Here is a 21,583-nt window from a genome sequence, read left to right as displayed (position 1 = left end):
TGTAAGCTGTTGCTTTCAAAAGAAAATGTTACATCCTATATAGTGTGAGTGGTTTCTATGTATGGTGAAGCTATAGCTACACTCTTGCAGGGAATCATAGAATGGGTTGGGTTGGAAGGGACCTTGAAAAGTCATCTAGTCCAAGCCCCCTGCAGTGGGCAGGGAGATCTTCATCTAGCTCACATCACTTAGAGCTCCATCCAACCTGACCTGGAATGATTCCTGGGATGGAGCATCTACCACCTTTCTGACCAACCTGAGCCAGTGTATCACCACCCTCAGCACAATTTTTTTCCCCCTTGTATGTAGGCTAAATCTCTCTCTTTTAGTTTCAAACCATCACCCTTTGTCTTGTCACAGCAGGCTCTACTAAAATGTCTGCCCCTACCTTTTTTTATTGGCAATTTTAAGTACTGAAAGCCCACAATAAGTTCTCCCTGGAGCCTACTCTTCTCCAGGCTAAATAGCTCCAGGTCTCTCAGCCTCACCTTATGTTCCAATCTCCTAATCACCTTTGCAGCCCTACATCAAACTCTCTCCAATAGTTCCTTATCTCTCTTGAACTGAAGAGCCCAGAACTTTACACAATAATATGCAAAGCAGAGGGGGAGGAGAACCTCCCTTGACCTGACAGCTACACTCTTCTTAATGTGCCTCTGGATACTACTAGCATTCTTGGCCACAAGGGGACATTGCCAGCTCGTGGTGAACTTGTCCACCAGCACTCTTGTCCACTGAGCTGCTTTCCCACAGATCAACCCCTAACCTGTACTGCTGCATGGGGTTATTCCACTCCAGGTGCATGACCCTACTATTGCCCTTCTTGAAGTTCATTAGGTTCCCCTTCATGGAACTCCCTGGCCTGTCCAGGTCAACTGTTCATCCACATGCATTTGGAATGATCTGCATAATTATGTTTGTGCCAGCTTGGCCCGCTGCTCCGTTCCCTCGCTGTCTTTTGGTCACCAGTGACAGCAGTTTCCTGTTACTTTCAACAGCAGTTTTCTTCATTATAACCAACTATTCTGCCACACATTTTCATCTAGTCATTTCCTCTCCTCTTGATGTTTCCTGTGATTTCAATATGTAACAGCACAGCTGCAATATTCAACTAATAATGAATGTTAAATGGAATATTGAGGGTAGTGGGGGGAAATTATACCCATAAAACAGTAAGGAACATCAGCTATGCATGTAGAGTGGGCAACTGGATATTGGAAGATGGTATCTTGGAAAAGACTTTGGAATCCTAAGGGAAAAACAACTAAACATGAGGCTCTAGAGTAAAACTGTAGCATTTCAGCACTTAAGTTGAACGGAGCATAGCAGTTTCATGCTCTAAAGTACATTCTCCTTCTCGCTCATTCTTTCAAATTATCTTTGATGTGAAATGATGGCAAGGCAGCAAATATTTTCTGTTTTTCTCCCTGTCATATCTTGACATGTTGTATGCATGACTCTACTGATATACTGAGGAGAGATTTCTACTGACTGCTTAGGATGCCTGTGTATTTCTTAAACTATTACCTCTGGTTTAGCCCCTCTACAGTGCATAACCAAATTCTGTCCAACATGCACTGTGTTGTGTTGATGACTATTTATCAATATTGTATGTCACTACATCGTCTTCCTACACAATTGCTTCTGAGTATCTTCACAACTTTCCCTACAATTGTGAGTAATTTTGTGTCCTCTACAGGTCTCCTTCCACACAGTCCTTTTTCTAGATTATTTTAAAGGGTTTTTACAACACCAACTTAAAACCATCTTACTCCTTCGGCCTTTCACCATGATTATGAAGGACTATGCATTCTCCTGTTCCATCTCTCTTAGCTTTTCCTCCATGACACTGTTTCTGCCTCACCACCCAGTATGTTGTTTTTCTGGAAACATTTACCAACAGAATGATAAAGTATCTTTCAAGATTTGTCAACCCACCACAAACCCCTATATCCACCATTTAACAAATGCTGAGAAGCTTTTTTTACAAGACAGTTTGTCTCCTCCTTTAGTGAAGGGGAACAGGTCACAATAATTTACTTTTTCTTCCCCTTTTTCAGGTGTCTGCTTCCCTTTTTTTTTTTTTACCATCCTTCCTGTAATATTTTCTTACTTCTATGTTAAAAGTTGTTGTGGTTCCAAATCTGGTGAAACATTCTGTCCATTCAGACACACCTTAGGATAGGATAGGATAGGATAGGATAGGATAGGATAGGATAGGATAGGATAGGATAGGATAGAATAGAATTAACCAGGTTGGACAAGACCTTCAAGATCATTGAGTCCAACCTATCATCCAACACCATCTAACCAACTAAACCATGGCACCAAGCGCCCCATCCAACCTCTTCCTATTGGAAGAGGACAACCTTTGCTTACACGTATTTCATATTGGGAAGATTGCTTTCACATCCATAAAGTCTGGAAAAAACCATTGTTATAAAAGAAAAAGTCTAGTTCTTCTAACATTGCAGTTGCTGGGCCCTCTCATTCACTGGTAGTTTCCACTTGCAAATGGATTTTTCAGCCCTAATCAGAAGTCCTCTCCATTCAAAACAAAACCACATACCCTCTTTGTTTAAAAGAACCCACCTCTACTCTCTCACACCTAAGCCAAACTGAAACACCATTTTCCTTTTTTTGGATACATTAGGACTTAGGTAATTTGAATACAGAGAAAAGCAGAAATCCCCATACAAGCAATCCACACAGCTAAACCACCTAAAGCCATTAATCATCTGTCTCCAGGTTACATACTTTTCCTTCTTTCCTCAAAATTCCATTTTTTATTAATACTTTCTTTCTTCAGTGGCCTCATTTCTGTTTTCTGACTACTGCTGCCCATGCCATCTCCCTGTTGACTTGGTGACTTTATCATTTTTCCAACATATTTCATATATCAAAAGCCTCTTGGCAAAACATTCCAGTTATGTTGTGTTGTGTGGTTACCAATGAAACCTACTGAAAACCTTGTAGAAGGATGGCATTTGGCACTCTATTTTCCTTTCAATTGTCATGGTTCAAAATGAGTTTGATACTGTGCCAGATTACCATGGTAAAAACAAACACAAAACCAAAACCAAAACCAAAACCAAACCAAAACAAAACACCCCAAAACACAACAAAATAAACAAGAGGGAAGAATGTTCTCTTTCTAGGTACAAAGCTTTAACATACAGAAGATGTCTCTGTACCTAAAGATAATGCCTATTTTGCTTTACTGTCAGACTTGTGCCTACAGTTGCTGAAATCCTTCCTGCCTTATTTCCCTGTCATGGTTTTACAAACTAGTACCATCTTTCCATCCCACTGAACTCATTTAATCTGGGTCTCTCAAATATGCTCTGGGTCATGATAGGTGTATTTTCACCCATCTGCACTCTATTAATAATAAAGTCAGGCACTATGCATAGCAGGTGGCTATATATTACATGAAAAATGCATAGCATATATATTGGGGCAGCAATGGGTTATCCAGTATACCAGATACATTGATTCAGTATGCCAGTTCAGTCAAGTACTTCCATTACTGACTCTATGTCCCAAGGATGTGAAGGAAGTTGTAACAATCTTAATTCCATGACAGGATAAAAATAACTCAATTCACAAGTAAATGAAATTAGGTATTGTTTGTAAAGCATTCTGAATATGTATAAATGCTAGCTATTAACTATTGTAATAACTCACTTGGACTGGAGCCTCCCTGGCAGGGGTAGTAAATGGAAAGGTGGGCGATGCCAGGTCCTGTCTTCATTGTCAGCTCTTGTGACTTTATGACAACTCTTGCAAAATCACAGAATCTCAGAATGGTAGGGGTTGGAAGGGACCTCTGGAGATCACCTAGTCCAACTGCCCCACTAGAGCAGGATCCCCTAGAGTAAATAACCAAGGAACACATCCAGGCAGATTTTGAGTGCCTCCAGAGACTCCACAACCTCTCTTTACAGCGTGGTCCATTGCTTTGCCACCCTTAAAGTGAAGAATTTTTTTCTTTACTTTTACATGGAACCTTCTGGGTTTCAGTTTGTGTCCACTGCCCCTTGTCCTCTCACTGTACACCACTGAGAAGGGTGTGGCTCCATTTTCATGATGCTTGCCCTTTAGCTATTTCTAAGCATTTAATGAGATCCCCCCTCAGTCTCCTCCAGGCTAAACAGCCTCAGGTCTCTCAGCCTTTCTTCCTAAGGCAGACGATCCAGTCTCTTCAGCATCTTCGTGGCTTCTCCACTGGACTCTCTCCAGCAGTTCCTTGTCCTTCTTGAACTGGGGAGCCCAGAACCAGACAGTTTTCCATATGAGGCCTCATCTGGGCAGATCAGAGGTGTGGGAGAGAAATCCAGCACGCTTCTGGAAGCTTCCACTCCTGAAATGACACCTACACCTTGAAGGCCTTGCATTTCTCCCGTGAGTTACCCATTTCCCAACTACTGTAGGTGCACAGAGAAAACTAGACAGTCCTTGAACTGCGTTTCTTCCCAGCGAATGGATTTCTTAGCAATAAAATGTTTCTTTTTGAGACAGTCCCTTTCCTTGCCTTTCCTAAGAAGGAGAGCGGCACCTCCCGGAGAGCGGTGTCCGTCTTTCCTCCCCTCGTTTTCACCGGCGGGGTACAGCTGCCGCCCGCACTCAGTGCTCGTGACAGGTGCCGGCCAGGGGAAGCGGCGGCGGTAGCGGCGGACGAGCTGGGCATGGCGAGGGCCGGCTCGAGAGGCAAGCTGAGGGGAAGCCAGCGCCCGGAGTCGCTGTCCCCTGAGGGGGAAGGCGGGAGGTGAGGACCCTCCTGTGGAGCGCGGCCACGAGCCGCGCGCACCACCTCGCCGCCAGCCGGCTGAGTGCCCAGGTGCCCACGGAGGCCACCAGCGTCCTGGCCTGTATCGGCAGTGGTGTGGCCAGCAGTAGGGCAGCGATCATCCTCCTGTACTCTGCACTGGTGAGGCCGCACCGTGAGTACTCGCTTCAGTTTCGGGGCCCTCTCTCTAAGAAGGACATTGTGGTGCTAGAAACGGGTCCAGAGAAGGGAGACGAAGCTGGTAAAGGGTTTAGGTAGCAAGTCCTGTGAGAAGCGGCTGGGCGAACTGGGGTGGTTGTCTGGAGAAAAGGAGGCTGAGGGATTTCTGACTCTGCAACTCCCTGAAATGAAGTTGGAAAGAGGTGGATGTTGGTCTCTTCTCTCTAGTAATAAGAGAGAGGACAAGAAGAAATGGCATCAAGTTGTGCCAGGGGAGGTTTATGTTGGACATGACAAATTTCTTCACAGAAAACGTTCTCAAACCCTGGAACAGCCTCCCCAGGAAGGTGGTTGAATCGCCATCCTTGGGGATGTGTAAAACACGCAGAGATAGGGTGCTGAGAGACCAGACTTAGTAACAGCCTTGGTAGAGTTCGATAACGTTTGGACTCGATGATCCTAACGTCTTTTCTACCCGAAATGATTCGATGACCCTACAGCAACCCGCCCCGACGGCCTTTCCCGAGTAAGCGGCAAGGGAGCTCCCGGGCCGTTCAGGCGGGCGCACGCGCAGTGCGCGCCCGGCGCTGGCGCTCCGCCACACGGGAGGAGGCGGGTCGAGGAGCGGGGGGGCCTTGATGCGCATGCTCGGTGGTGGCGGAGGGACACCCCCCCCCGCCCCCCCCCTTCCCATCCCGCGTGTGTGTGTGTGTGTGTATGTGTGTGTGAGTGAGTGTGTGTGTGTGAGTGAGTGAGTGAATGTGTGTGTGTGGCGGCACGGCCCGGAGGCGGTGAGCGACCGCCGGCGGAGGGGAACCCGGCAGCTCTTCCAGCAGCCGGAGCGGCTTCCCCGTCCTCGCCCGCCCCTCGCTCATCCATCCCCCCCTCTCTCGCAGGTGAGCTGGGCTGTCGCGGGAAGGAGGAGGAAGAAGAGGAGGAGGAGGGAACCGCGGCGCCTGCCTCCGCGGGGATTCGTGGCGGGGCTTATTGTCCGGCTCTTCGGAGGAGGAGGGAAAGGAGGCTTAACCCCGTCTCGCACGCCGGGCCCGAAGGGCTGCCGGCCGGGGATTGGAGGCGTGCGGTCCCCTCCCAGATCCGGGGAGGGTCCCGGCCCCCACCCGTCACCCCGCTGCGGGCCGGCTCGTCACGGAGCCCAGAGCTCCGCCGCCCACCTGTCGCCCGTTTCCTCACACGAACGCCGCGGGGAACGGGGCGCAGTCCCCCGCGGATCGGGCCGGCGTCTCGGCAGCGCCCTCTCCCCCGTCAGTGGGTGCGGGGTCTGTGCGTGTGTATAGGGCGACGGCGCTGCCTGGGGCCCCCGGTCAAGATGGAGGGATGCGTGGCTGTGGAGCCAGCCCGGAGTGCGCCTCCAGTCATTGATTTCCCACCCTGCTACATGCGTGAGGGGCCGGAGAGCAGTTTGTGGCCTGGACATGGGGAGAAGCAACCCCCACTTGCTGTCCAGAGAGGCCCCGCGGGAGTAGCCGTAGTCTGGGTTGTTTGTGTGTATGTGGATGGGCAGAGCCGTGTGGGTCGCCGGGCTCCGCGCTGCGGTGGGGCCTGAGGGAGGCCGGGGCGGCGGGGGTGGCGCGGCGGCTGTGCCTGTGAGATACCGTGAGATACCGCTATCCAACCAGCCCTTCCCCGGGGCTGGGGCACCTTCCCGTGGCGGGGGGCCGAGCTACCGTGACAAGAAGTGCAGGGCAGCACGACACCGGCTGGAGGGACGTTACGGGTCAGTGCATTGCCCTGCAGTAGATAGGGATCTGCTTCAGAAGGTGGACAACTAGGTGCTGTTTATTTGACATCGGGAGCGTTTGGCATAGTTTTTTTCCTGGCAGCATACTCTGGAAAAGCAATTACGTTGATATATTTTAAACCAGGATGAGTGGTGATGATAGGTAGTAGTTTGAAGTAACTTGTTCCTGTGCATTACTGGCCTGGTGAAATTCTGTGGGTGTGTTTATCTGTTGAGAGAGCCTTACGCTGGCACAAGGTGCTTTTGCGCGGGTCTTATTTCCTCCCCCCTTTCTGTTTCTATGCAAACGAAAGGACTTTGCTACCACAGATAGCTGGAAGAGATGGAGACTTCTTTCTTTTCCGGTGGGATAGGTGGATAAGCAGGCAATCACATGTTTTGTAGGCTACAGGTTTTGAGTTTCTCTCAAGACTGGAAAATGTCCTAGGATGTACAATGATTATTTTGTCTTTTTTTTTTGTTTCTTATCACTACCTATCTCTGCAGCTGACTTCATTTTAGTAGCATTGTGGCAGTGTTTTGTTTCTCAGCAAAATGAGCTTATTTTTCTGTTCACATCAGTTGTTTGCAACCTTTGTTTATGTATATATATGTATACACCTCTCTATCATGATTTTACTGGTTGTGTGCATTTTCTTTTTATGATCTGCACCTCACCAGCTGTTGTTTTTATATTTTTTGTTGTTGCTGGTTTTGTTTGTTTGTTTTTAAAATTTTTATTAGTTCTCAGCAGGCCTTTAGAAATAATACGTGGACCAAAGGTTGGAAACTACTGACACTACTGCTGCTTTTTATTATCTGCATGCAAATGGTTTAATTTTTTTATCCACTTAAACAACAAGTAGTACAGAGCAGTCAGGAGCCGAAACCCCCATTGTTTTCCAGAGCTTTCTCTTGACAGTGTGGAGGCATTTTTTCATGTATTACTATAAAGTTTAGTATCTGTGATAATATAGCCAGAGGACTTCCATAGGCACCTTTACATGATCTGTACTGTCTTGAGCCCTGCTTCTGTGAAATAGCACACGGGTGCTAATGAATTAATTGGCACCATCAAGTACCACAGTATTAAAGTTGATAATTGCTTGTGTTCTTTACTAGCAGTGCCTGTAGTTACTTTGAAAAATACTTAATGTTTCTGGGATAAATAATTAAATTTCATTTAATTTTGGTGGTTTTGTGATTTAGGGTTTCCCTTTTTTAAAGGAGATCTCTTGCAGGAGCAAAACTACTGCTTTGTACAGCCTCTGTGCATCCCTGCATGTGGGTTGTCTGCAGTCTTGCTCAGGAGTTTGCTGAAGCTGGATCACTTGAATTGAAAGAGTGCCCTCTGGTGACATCTGTGTTCAGAATTTGGGCTGCGTGTGAAGAAGCCTTCCTGCTGGTCTCCAATTAAATATTCCAACACGGATGGAGATGTGTTCTGCACTGAAATGCTAGTGTGGCATGGCTGAGACGGGGGACGAGCAGTCGCTTACAAAAACGTGTGGAAGATGTAGAGCAGTCATTTGGCTTCTGTTAACTCCCTTGTGAAATATTCCACCTTGTAATTTATTTTGCTGGATTTTTATGAGAAATGTTTAGTTCTTCAGTCTAATGGAGGGAACCCCCCCCCCCAAACCAACAACCATTTCGTGAGATTATTCTACTGGGGTTTTCCCGCCTCCCCCCCCCCCCGAAATGTGTTGTGGACAATTTTTGGAGAGCTTTTTTTTCCTTTTCACATTTACATCTTGCTGGTGACTGTGTGGACTGAAAATCCCAATATTTTGTTGATCTTGATGATGCTCAGCACCAGTGAGCAATGAAGACACAGTGCTAACTCTTTAACTTCAGTTGGTTGTATAAACTTTGATTTTAAAATTCACTGTGTTTGTAAGAAATGTGTTTGAAACTTTAGAAAGGTGATATTCTGCTTGACATCTTTGAACATGATGAGTTGATAAGGGCACTCCTCCATCTTAAACAGTTTCTTCCCCTATTTTTTTTCTTTCACTGAGTTTAGGGATTAATAGTTTCTTCTGTATTTGTTGAGAGCTCAGTCATTTGGGCTCCTCCTTTCATTCAATAAATAATAAAGTTGAAAACTTCCTGTAGGAGTGGGGAGTGTAATTGGTTGCATTTTGTCAAAACAGAAGACATCAAAGGCATAGTGTATTTCTGATTCAAGTGTTGTTTTATGGCCTTTGCTGGAAAAGATAGTTTAAAATGCATTTTCCAAGGCATGAGAAAACATTTCTCTTTATCACCTTTACATTTAAATACCTGGAACTGCTGCAGTAGAAATTCTCTTAATATTGCAATGTGTGTAGTATTTATTGCATGAACAGAAGCTTTGTGGGCTTCATGTTTTGTCTATTTATGAATAGACATGTGGACTTAATGTTTTGTCTATTTATCACCTTACAAGGTGAAGCTGAAGGAAAGAGAGTCTTAATATTCCAGTTGGGTGCTTTGAGTAGATGCCCTGTATGCTTGGTCCTGTAGAACATGCATATGTGACTGCAACTCTTTTTTTCTTTACAAAGATCCTTAAAGACCTTGTAGAACTCCAGGGAAAGTGGCACTGGAACACTTTCTGCGGGCAATCTAGTACTACCCAGTATTGTGCTGAGCAGAAAGGGACAACTCTATGCAATCTGAATCTGAAAGTGGAGTTGAAGTGGTGGTGGTATGTCAGATAAAGAGTGCACCCAGTCTAGGCATTGGCCTGAACTGGTGGTAGCTGCTCTGTACAGTCAGGAGGACCTGTATAAAGTGAAGAAAGTAGGGTTAAAAAGGAGAGGGTGGCCTGAAGTCGCAGCAGAGGAGGATATATTCAGCATCATGGTATGGTCTGAACACTGGAGCTTCTTGCTGTGGCTTTCAAAAGTTAGCATGGTGTAGATAATGGATGCTGAGCTTGTTTGGTTGCTGATGGAGGAGGAGACTGTTTCCTAGCTATGTGTCAGTTTATAGGAGAGTCTGTCTGGAAAAACTGACCTGTTCACTGAATACATAATTATATATGAACACACAGTATAGCAAAAGAGAATACTGGAAAATCCAGTGGGCTAGTACTAAATACTTTAAAATACAATGTTCCTGATACGCATGAAAGGCTAATGTTTTTTTTCTCTTGGGCTCGCTGTTCTGAGGTGGTGCAGCTCTAGTACACTCACAGCTGGTCCTTTCCAAACTCCCTCCAGGCTTCCAGATGGGTTGCAGACTGACAAATGACACAAATGGTGTTTTCCTTGAACCTTTGGAGTTAACTTGAGAATGCTCTTGGAATTCTTGCCGTCCCAGCTTTGTTGTCAGTGTAACTTTTTCCTTTGCTGTAACCTCAGTCCAGAGAAGTGACAGCCTCTGTGTTGCGTGTGTGCTTTTCCCTAAGTAAGGATATGATTCCCATTTCCCTTCTCTGCCTCTGTTGCCTTACGGTCCTACCTACAAGAATGACAGCTTAAGTAGAACTGCAGTGCAATAATGCTGGGGGAAAAAAGCTGTGTACCTTGCAAGTCCCAGAAGCCTTGCCCATGTATCCCTAGGGCTGCACCAGTCAAGCTGGTTTGGATTTTTGTATCTCTGTTGGTTGCATCACCAAGTCAAGGTTTCTTGCTCTAGAAAGTCTCTGGATGTGCTGCAGTGCACCTCACTGCCTGACACTAAGAGGCTCATGAGTTGCTGGGTCAGAACAGCAAGAAATGCTCATGTCAGCCCTTCATGCGTATCACACTTGTGGTTTAAAAGCCTGCCTCTTTCGTGGTGGTGAAGAGCACCCTCCTTTGTTAAAGATTAAGCATGTAATATGGTAGTTGATTTGATGCCAAATGTGAGAGTAATGCATCTGTTGCTACGTGGTAGTTAAATGGAAATCTTACACTTTCTCTTGGAGGCAGATAGTTCTTGCAGTCCCTTATGGTAGGATTCATCTTGGGTGCAAACTCTTAAGAATAGTTAGTTATTCTGAGGTGTTTGAGGTGCTGGACTTGTGACCTTGATGCCTGTTATAGAATTTCATCTCTGTGTCTACATCCAGATACTTTTCATAGTTGGATTGTGAGTGAACTGGGACAAGTATGTGCCTGGTCTGTTTTCTTTGGTCTATCTGGGGTGGCTGTAAGCCTCCCCCATACATTTCAAGTGTGACCACAACAGTTAGTGTAGCTCAATGTCTCATCAGCATGTAGTTGAGATTTGAACATGGATTAGAACAAGCTGGCTGAAGTTCAATCCAGATAAAATATACATGATGATGTGGATGTAATTATCAACCTTCCTAATTGAAGGAGTGCTTTTGCCATTAGGTAGAAGTGTTAGTGCCCTCTGGTGACTCGAATTTATTAGTTGTTCTTAGCAATCATATTGAAGCAGTGAAATCAGTTTTTTTAAATCTCTGGCTAGAAGATTGAGACCTCTTGACCTGATTAGAACTGACTGGAATTTGTCTGGAAGTCACCTCTGTCCTTCTCCCATTGGTCCGAGATTGTTATGGCAATTGCTAGTGCAAGCAATGAAATGTAACTTTGGGAAACCCTGGATCAGGTAAGGAAGGAAGAACAGCGTGCCTGGGGATAAGCAGAAATGCCAGAGAGGGAGACTGATGGTTAAGCTTGCTGTGAGGTCCTCTGCCAAAAAGTGGTTGGCCTGATTTAGTAGTTTTTGCAGCTTATGAATCTCTTCACTTACACCGGTTGTATTGCTGAAGTAAGCGCTGAAGTGGTCAGAGTGGCAGAGAAGTGCAAAAGAGGCTGCGAAGGAGAAGCTTGAGATATCTGGCTTTCATGCTGTGAGTCCATTTTGAAGTGATTTGGAGAAGAAATGTGGTGCAGAGGGTTTTGCTAGCTTTGGAGCTGTCTCAGTAGCATTGATGCTTTGGGATATGTATGTGTTACCTCTTTTTCTCTTTAATGGAACTGTGTTATTGACAGCAATCAATTAAGTTTGAAGTGACCTAGGACTGGCTATCAACTCTCTGTACCATTGCTTTAGTAGTATGGCATTAAAAGCTGTTTGATTTGTGCCTCCCTCATTATTCATTAAGGGGCAGCTTTGAGAGGATGGAATTTGCTCTCCTCATTGAGATGAGCTCAGATTGATCATGCTGGGGGAAGAGGAATATTGATCTCTTTTTAAAAGTTGGAGGGATATTTCTTAGATAATAGTGGCTGGATGAAACTGGCACAGCTCCTGGAAAAGTGATTTTAATGCCATTTGTAAATTGAATTGCTTTTAGCACATTATTAAGGTGCCTAGAATTTGCGATAAATGTCTAAACTATAGTATTATATTTTCATTTAGATTTAGGGTAAGTGGTATGATGTCACAGAGTGACTGGAGTTGGACCAGTAAGTGAATAAACAGGACTGGTACAAAGTGCATTTTCTGCTATGATGCAGCCCACTCACATTAATGATAGGCAGGCAGAAGCCTCCAACAAAAAGCTGAAAGTAAATTTACTAAGATTTTCTTTGTAAGCATCAAGGATGAATTTCTGTCTTAAGAGGCAAGGAAGCACAGGTGGGCTTGTGGCTTGTTAGTTCCATATAAAACTCCAGTGTATAAACTCTTCAAAAGCTTGTGTTTCTAGTCCTCATGCTTTATTGCCAAGTTTTTAGTTTGATCTTCTGCTTGCTGTTTAATTCTGTTACTTGCCTGATAAAGTTGAGGTCCTCCACAGTTGTAACTGATTTAGATGGGTTTGTAATTGGATTGGGTTGTGACCCTGCATGCAGTGGGGCAGCTTATTTATGCCTGCTCACTTCCCACGCTGCTTTGGCAGAAATACTGGTAGTGTGAACTGCATCAGGGAGCTGACACAGATAAGAAATTAAGCTTTTTATTTTTTCATGCCTTATTTTTCAGTTCTATAGCTTTCTCAAACTGATTGTTCTTCAGCCATACAAAATGTTGTGCTGATGTCATGGCAGAGAAAGGAATGAAAAAGAGCAATTAGTCGTGGGGATGTCTGACAACTACAAAATCAGAGTTCCCTCAGAGCAATTAAGTTGTTCCTTTGGTTCTAGCTGAGCTTGAGACATGCTTATTTCTGGTGTCAGAGCACAAACTCAACTCGATCCTGAATCCCTAGCTGGGTCTGCATGTCAGAAACTTGGGAAAAACTTCTTGGTTTCAGGTTTCAGGCAGCAATATTTGAGACATTATATGATCCTTTAGACACCTCTGAAAAGACCTTTTTCATGGAGCTAACCTTAACAGTTTAAACTTAACATCTTTTACAGTAGGCTGATGCAGTGAGTTGGGAATGATGATGGTGTTACTGGAAACTTTGTAAAACAGCCCTTTGTCTGATGAAGGAGAAAGTAATCCAGGAGCCTGTAAAGTATTTTTGGAGATTCCAAAAGCATCTACAATCAGCTTACTTGTGTAAAGCATTAGAATGCTGGCAGCGTCACATAGTTTCTTGGGTGTACAGTTTGGATTTCAAAATGCACATAAATTGTTGAAGTGCCAAGTCTGTAAAAGAAAAAATGTCCCAGAGATTGGGACTTCTTTCCCATTACGCTTCAGTTCTGTGTTGTCACTAATTAGTAACTCTAGTATCATGAGGTGTATTGATAAAACATGGTGAAGTGGATGACTCATCATTGTATTTCCACTCTGTCACCTAATTAACTTTCTCTGTGTGGTTAAAGGGCACCTGAACTGTGCTGCTGTTGCTAACAAGTCCAGACCACTCTACCAGCAGCCTTCTCTTTGATTACCAGACAGTTTTCCTATGTGCTCTGTTGGTAAGTACACCTGAGTAGAGTTAGCTACCTCATCTATTTTTGGAACAGTAGTTATGTACCTTTAGACTGACCAGTTTGGGTGCTAGTTCCTGGGCTTGTCTGGTAAGTGCCTTTTAAATAACACTGATATTGATCAAACTTTGTTGGAGAGGAATAAGGAGAGTAGAATTTATTGAGTTCGGTACTCTCATGCAGTTGAGGTGATCTTCAAGTATCTTCTGGAGCTCAGAGTGCAAAATTACAGAGGGCTTAGCAAGATGATTTCATAGCTACACTAATCCTGTGCTTCTGAGAACCAAGAATGTGGTGGACAGTGACCAAACTGAAACTTGAGATGTTTGTTGAGTCAGATAAAACCTGGGCCTTGCAGGTCTGCCATAAGATAGGATGAGGACGAACACTACTTAGGTTTTATTTAGGCTAATAAGGCTTTATTATTATGACTTTCTGATATGCCATGCATGTGTGGTGTCAGGCATGCAGTTTGTAATGAAGCTGTTTTCCATTTTATGTGTGTGGTAACAGCAAATACTCTTCCCTCTGTAGTACAAATGGTTTTGCTGCTTCCTGTTGGAAAAGTGCTGGGCCAGCCACCCTTTGGTCAATTGCCCTACTGATGATAGATATTTTTTTCTAATCCTCCTTTATTGTTTCTTTTTCCTCCCAGACTGGACCTATTCTGTCTTTTTGAGCAGATTTTGCCAGATAACTCTTTGATAATGGTTTTTGGTAGTGGCATGGCTTGCAAAAAGTGCTTTTCTCCTTACTCTAGTGGGCAAGTACTTTCTTTCTGATACAGTCTAGTACATGGCATTTCCAGACACACTGACCGACAATGTTTAATGTTACATTAAATGAGTACATGTTGTGCTACATTGGACAAAGGTCTTTGCTCCAAATATTCTAAAGGTACCAAATCTAATCACAGTATGAAACTAATTCTTTGAGTGGTTTGGGTTTGTGGTTTGTTTGGTGTTGTGTTGTTGTTTTATACACTTGTGTAAGTTTGGCTGTGCTGGCAGAAAGTTCTCATTTGTGGAAATTGTTTAGCTGTACTAGCAATACCTATTAAAGTGTTCGAAGTGTCCACTCTTAATTCTACTAAAGGAATGTTAACCAAATGGTAATCAAGAGATCAACAAAAAGGCAAGTGTGATACTGTTTTCACTTAAGGTGTGTGCCAGATGTACAGTGTTCTTTATAAAGAAGTGGAAAAACTGCTTTTGAAGTACAGTATTTCTTTACCTTTGAAGAACAGCAGCTCGTATGTTTTAGAGCCTGCTTGCAGATAGGCATCCTCAATGTCAGCATGTGATGGCTTGCCCTTGTACTTAATTAGCTTGCTGACTTCTCTTTTAATGTGGATAGGGTCTGTGTGATGACAGAACTCAGACTGTGTTTCATGCTGTGACTTGTGTTTAATACTTGTGAAAAGTCAATCTTGGCTCTTTTCTGAAGCTGTCAGCAGTGGAAAGGCTTTTTCATTAGGACCTGGTTCATGTTCCAGATAAGGTAATTTAACTTCTCTTAAAAGTATTCATACATACTGGTATTCAGGGACATGGGTTTGTTGAAGAGAGATGTGTGAAAGCTCTGTCAGAGACCAGCAATCAGAACTCCTTTGGGGTTTTTTTTTGTGTTAATTTCCTTATGAGGAGGAGAGGGAAAAGAATTACAGGCTTATTTATTGTTACATGATTCTGAATTATTTTTACCATGTACAATAGGAAGCTTTTAAGTATTCAGGGTGACATTATGCTGGCGTATCCAGAGAAAATGACCAAAAATCTTGGTTTATTTTGTCCTGTGAAACTCTAGGGTGTGCCTTCAGTTTGATCAGTTTACAAGAGAAAACCGAAACACCCAGGAATGTGGGAACAAAGTTGTGCATTTACAGCATGTGCTTATGTATGCAAAATGGGTATGAATTCTTAAACCAATTTAGACTTAAACTAACAAAGGTGTATGTGCTAATGATTTGAGGCTGACAGAGTTTTGTTGAGGAATAAATAGTTCTTGATCTGAATTACGTAACTCAAATTATAAGCCAATGAAGACATTAATTGAAAGGGTATTGCTGAGGCCAAAACGCCTTTTACAAAGGATAGCTTAGGAAAATGTGAAAGCTGTTGTGCAGATATACATAGTAATATAGTTCACAGGTCTATTGTGTTTGTGTTATACTAAGTTAGAAAGGCATAGAAGTCTAGTTAGGCTCTGTCAAGTGATACTGCTAAAAAGGGGAGCTTGTTTAATAAATAATGCAAGTAGCTAATGTCAAAGATGTCTTGCTTAGGTATTGTGCTCACAAACCTTTTGGTAAATCCCTCACTTATTTGTAAATAAAGGTACATAGTAAAAAAGCTGAGAGCAATGATTTCAGCTGTACCTATTTTCTTAAAAACCTCCTAGCTCTTACTTTCATGGCTTAAAAAAAAAAAAATCCATGGTTTTACCTACTACTACTTCTTCTCTTTCTATGAAATGATAGTCTTAACTGGAAAACAGAATCAGGTGGTAAGGGAGTTAAAGGACACATGGACAAGAGTGAGATCTCTCCAGGGAACAGGAAGAAAAGACAGACTTCCCTTGCTGTCTTGGTATGTGCTGGAGTTTCTGGGTTGCTCTTAGGTGTCAGATTTCTGTGTGGGCTGGTACTGAATATCATGGATATTGTCTTGATTTTACTTGTTTGAGGGAGGGAGGATAAGGAGAAGTGATGGGCTTCAGCAGCTGAAGTTTTTGTTGCCAGTCTTTCTCTGGTGTCATCTTTCCCTATTACATTCTGGGTCATTAATGGAATTGGATATCTTTTTTTTTCCCTGGGGCAGTAGGGCGTGTTCCTATGATCTTATCATTCGACTGGCTGATCCTGATCTGTATTTTTTGCAGCTTTGTCTGGCTTTATGACTCTCTTAAAGCTGGTAGAAGTGCTTTGCTTACAGAAGGAAAACTGCAGTCTTTTGGAATTCATGAGTGGTATCTTCTCTAATGCAGTGGAGGCTGGTGTTTTTTAATGTATCAGTCCTCAAAATTAGAAAAGAAATCTTCTAATACAAAAAGGGGTCTCAACTAGGCTGTGGAGATGCAAATTGTTCTTTTGGGGGGGAGGGCATGGCTGAGTTGAGTGTGCTGTTGGGTCCTGGAGTGAAAAATGTTGAGTTTGCTTCATTCCTCAGTGAGGGAGCTAGTTTCTGCAGCACTCTCTGTGGTAGAGCCGCCCTGCTGCTGCTATTTGATAGCTCTGTCAGATTTAGGGTGTTTATTAGCCACACATAACCCAGCTGGAAAACCCTACTTTGTGGAAAAAATAGATTCTTTAGTTGGAAAGATCCTGTAAATCACTACATGAATATTACATTTAAATTGCTAGTTGTGTTTGCTGGTTTTGCTGAGGTTGTTTTTCTCGGTTGTCTTGGAGGTAGTGGAAGATAGGTTTGTGTATCTCATTAAAACATCTTAGCTTTTAAGTGATAAAATTGTTTCAAAAGTTATGCCACCTGCCAAAAACACAATTACCCACAATGTGGCTAGTGACTTCAGTGGTATTTCAACAATAAGGCACCAATACTCTGTTTATGATGTGGCTGACTCTCTTTGTTTAAGTAACATTCACGTCCAAAATGAACCTTCCCCAACTTGGCAAGCTGAATATGAAACTAACTCAAAAATGAAAGTGATTTCAAGGTGCAACCAAGGTATTGGCTTTTGAATTACTGTTTTAGCAGGGGGACAACTCATTTCCTGGTAGTATAGAATGGGGAAATGAATTTTGTTGGGTTTTTGTTTGTTTGTTTGCTTTCCAGTAATATGGATGATCTTGGCTTTAAACCAACACTGAAAGATCTTTATTTAGTTAAAAATATGTATTTTTTTAAAACTATAGAAAGATGTATTTGTGTGTTCGTTTCTTTCATTCCATTATTTGTAGTTCAGCTGTTCCAAATCCTCATGGGCAGGCATCAGTTGAATCTCCCATGGTGGTGACACCCTGAAATGTTGCAGTATCACTAAGTATCAAAACACAATGAAACCTTTTGCCAAAGATCTAGCAGGGCTAGGAGAAATGAGTGCACATTCTCTGTTTGCTTCTGCCCCCTGCGATAACCCAGCTGATTGCTCTTTCTTGATCACTGGATTCCACAACATGAGAGGTCACACCTTTTCTTTCCCATTTATGTGGCCCACAGGTTTGTCACCTCTGTATCTGTGTATTGCATTTTTTACCATCTTGCTTTTCTCTGATGGTTTTTCAAAAAGGAAAAAATGGTTGATGATCTGCCTCTGGTGCTCGTTAATGTAGGAGGGAGGAGGCCACATGAATAACATCTTCATCTGGGCTCTGAGTATCCATTGCTCTTCCTAGCTAGGGGAATATGCTATACATTGATTGCCTGAAGCGATGCATTTAGAAATACATTTCTGTGACTGTTCTGCAGGACCTTCTTTGTATTTGTTATGACGTAGAAGGTTTTCGCTGGAGTCTTGAAGCCAGATTTTATCAAACCTTCCTAGAAGGAAATAAGGAGAGATTAAGACATGTTCAAACAGATCTCAAGCTTTTTAAATAATGTTGTAGTCACTCCTTTTGGAATCTGACAAATATACCTAAAATTCACAGTGTCAAGAAAGCAAGAAGTGAAGTAGATTGTGAGGTTTGATTCTGATTGATCAATATATTTAGATTTACTTCTTTCTTTCTGAACCTGCACAGTTTTAATTGCATAGTTAATGCCTCTCCTGTTTTCTTTAAGCAGATAATCAGAATAATTTAGGGGGGGACACCTGAATGTCATCTAGTCCACACTTTCTCAGGATATGGCAAAGGCAGTTTATTAATAGAACCATTTGAAACACTACTCTATAATGTATTTTAATCTGTTTTATATTAATAAGATATTTTAATCTTATTAATCAACTCCTTCTGGAATTGCAAATTTACACAATTTTTGAACCAGGAATAAATTCACTCTTTGCTGCAGTGTTGCCTTGACAAGGTAATTTGTCTTAAGCTTGCAATAATCTGACACTAGAAATACTTAAATGGCACAGAATTTAGAAGCACACAATTCTACACAACAGAGTTCTCTGGCTGGAGGCCATGGGCTATGTTCTGCCTCCACAGGGCAGCAAAATGTGTTGCTAGCAACTGGGTTCCCTGTCTAGCAATCCCAGCTCAGTTTCCCAGCAAAACTTTTTCATAATGTTGTTTGTTGTTGCTTCAAGCAAGGCTACTCCCTATGTGGTGTGCATTGTCCTACATTTCTTATGTTGACAGATTTCCTTGTACCCCCAGGACAAGGACAGTTTAATGTCAATAATGATGAAGCAACATCAAATCCTCATCCAAATTATAACTTAGGCTACTGATTCCTCAGACCTTTTTAGTTCTCAGTATTATTCATGGCCTTTTTTTGGTGGTTTTCCTCCTGTTTGGGGGGAATCTTGATGTGACAGCAAAACTGCTCATCTGGGCCAAGCTGTGTATTTATTTAGGTGGCTGGATTTTATTTCTTTTTAACTAAAGTTCTTGAGACTTCAGTGCAGGTCATGGCAGGGTCTGACGTGCTGTATTTTCATTTAGCTGAGGTGAAGAATTAGCTTTCATTGCTTTGTCCAGAACGGCTAATCTCTGTTGCTTAAGTGTAAGCCAGTGCTATTGATTAGTCTGAGCCAGAAAATCCCCTCCCTGTGGGGGTGGGAAACACAAACAAACAAAAACCAAAGCACCAAAACACTCCTGTGCAAAATTTAGGGCAAAACTCCTGCAAAGTTTCCTACCAGAAATTGCCAGAGGACAATTACCTTACCTGGTAGGTGTTTTAGAATGTGTGCTTTTGTGCTGTTATTCTTCCAAGACTTGCACTGCTTCATTGTTTTAGCTGGTATGGGTTTAGTGATCAGAGGAAGGATAGTGAAGCATTTTCTAATCAGTGTGCTAAGATTAGAGATTTCAGCTGTTAGAACTCACAGAAGTAGCAGTTTGTAGCAGATTGTTTTCAAGGTGCCAGTCTGTGAGCTTTTTAAAGATACAGTTAACATCACTGAATTGTCCTATAACAATGGTTTTTGTATTCCTAGTTCTGATACCCTGCCATCTTGTGGTGTGGACTTTGCATTATAGCATTCTAGATTTCCTTTTTATCAGTTAAAAGATGAACACAAAGATAAACGAAATGTTCTTGTTTGTTAAATGAACTATTAAACTGCATGATTTGCTCCAGAAGAAATAGTTTTATCTGCTGTAAAACAGTAGATTTGCATTCAAATCACCATTGTCCTCCAGATGTCTATTGAAGCAGTGTTGTGCATAGGCTTTCTCTCTGCCACTGCTCTTGAACCCAAGTTTTCAGCTTGCACGTATCTGCACTTAATTTTTTAATGCACGCATCCGTTAATTTGGCAGAAATGGACACAGTTGCTTTTGATACGATGGAGATATTTAAGTAATAATTATCCAGTTATCCACTGAATATCTCAAATAGCCAAATAGAATTTGGATAGGGTATCACTTGTGAACTTACTCTTCTGAGGCCATAGTGCTGAAATAACCTTAAAAATCTGGAGTCCTTGTGTGGGGTAAATGAGCTGGACTTGACTCCTAAGTACTGACAAGGCCAGCAAATGCTGTTATTCTGTCAGCAACTGGCATGCTTTTAAAGGCATACACAAATTGCAGACTTCCCCATGCTTTCTGTGAGATCTGGAAGAAAACATTTTTCCCTGCTTTGGACATGTTTTGATGTTCTCACTTAGCTTGTCTACCCTATTTCTGTGCCTATCAAGACCATGCAGATCAATTGGCATCATGGGTGCATGTGCATCTTGTGCCTTCTTTAATACAAAGAAACTGTGTCCAGGTTTGTGTTCTGCTGTTCTGACTTTTTCATATTGTCACTAAATCCTTCATAAACCAAAATAATAGCAGCACCTTTTTAGTAATTAATGATTTTGCATTTCTCATTTGAAGCTCACAAACAAATTTGGTTTCCTTGATCCTTGCTTAAAGTTGGCTGGTGTGCTGTGAAGAATTTTATCATTAGTCTTTCACCTTCAGTTTGTCCTTTTCCATTTTGCAGCAAGAATTTGAGGCTTGCTTTTATTACCATTAGGGGTATACATGTGTTTTTGCATGGTTTGTTCTTATGCTTTGCCATTTATACTCTTGAAGTTAGTGCCCAAGCTACACCTCAGTGTCTTTTTTATGTACTCTGGAAAACACTGTATTCTGCATCAGTTAGAAAAGTTCTGCAAACTCTGTAGGTATTTATTATGTCATTCCTTCTGCAACAGATCCTTTCATCAATAATGTAGATAGATGGCTTAGAGTTCCAGCAGGGCTCTCATTTACCTGAAAGTCCATTTAGTTTTTCTGGTGATTCAACTGTTGTTAATGCACAAGAAGTAAGGTGGGTATACGAGTATCTAAAGAGACACGATTTCTGTGCAATCTGCTCTAAGCTTCTGTTTTGATAACAAGAAGTCAGTCTTCGAAATCTACTGTTCTTCATGAAGGTGTTCACTCTAAATTGTGTCAGTTGAAGCAGACATATGTTTGTTCTCCAGTTTCAGGGGTGTTGAGTAGGGCTTTGGCATCCAGTTTGACCAGCTGACAAATCCTCGATAGATTTATCTGTTCATTCTTGAATATTTAAAATAAGGTTCCAACAACCATTTGGTTCCTTGAGGCCTAGATTTGTGTGAATTGCTTTGGATTTGTTCAGTTTCTGTGTTGTGTTTTTAGGCAGATACTTGGTGATCAGCAGTTACTGGCTAGACTTGAGCGAAGAAAAATACTGAATTTTAAACTATTGGTATTTGACTCTTTACCTGCTCACTTGTTAAATGCCTGATTTACTGATGTTCTTCCAAAGGGAGTTAAAAATACAGGAAACATGTGGATGTTTAGATGGATGAATAACTCATTTCTGTATTGCTTGCTTGTAGAAATTGGATACTCTGAGCTTGACATGCTGTCATAAATGAATGCAGAGGATAGTGGCACAGGCAGAAAATCCAGCACTCTTTCCCTAAAAGACTGTGGTAGTTCCACATAATCATCATACCAAATACAGGCAATTTAAATGCTGTTACATTTCTTTCCTGTTAGCACCATTTCTATAGCAACAGTGCAAACTTCCA

The 21,583-nt window shown here is 42.4% G+C and overlaps 1 protein-coding gene across 3 annotated transcripts in view; it reads left to right on the top strand.

Moving 5' to 3' along the window:
• Nucleotides 1–5,687: 5,687 nt before the first annotated feature.
• RALGPS2 (Ral GEF with PH domain and SH3 binding motif 2) overlaps nucleotides 5,688–21,583 on the top strand; it is a 116,435-nt gene continuing 100,539 nt past the window's right edge. For 2 of the 3 annotated variants that reach the window (XM_054165538.1, XM_054165536.1), the window contains exon 1: nucleotides 5,688–5,844. The gene's annotated coding sequence lies outside the window, so the exon portion shown is untranslated. The other variant, XM_054165539.1, reaches the window with a different exon arrangement.

Source organism: Dryobates pubescens, chromosome 11 (assembly GCF_014839835.1).
Source record: "Dryobates pubescens isolate bDryPub1 chromosome 11, bDryPub1.pri, whole genome shotgun sequence".
Classification (NCBI taxonomy): Eukaryota; Metazoa; Chordata; class Aves; order Piciformes; family Picidae; genus Dryobates; species Dryobates pubescens.
The sequence above is the reverse complement of the archived record's forward strand: the minus strand, read 5'-3'. Positions and strand labels throughout refer to the sequence as shown.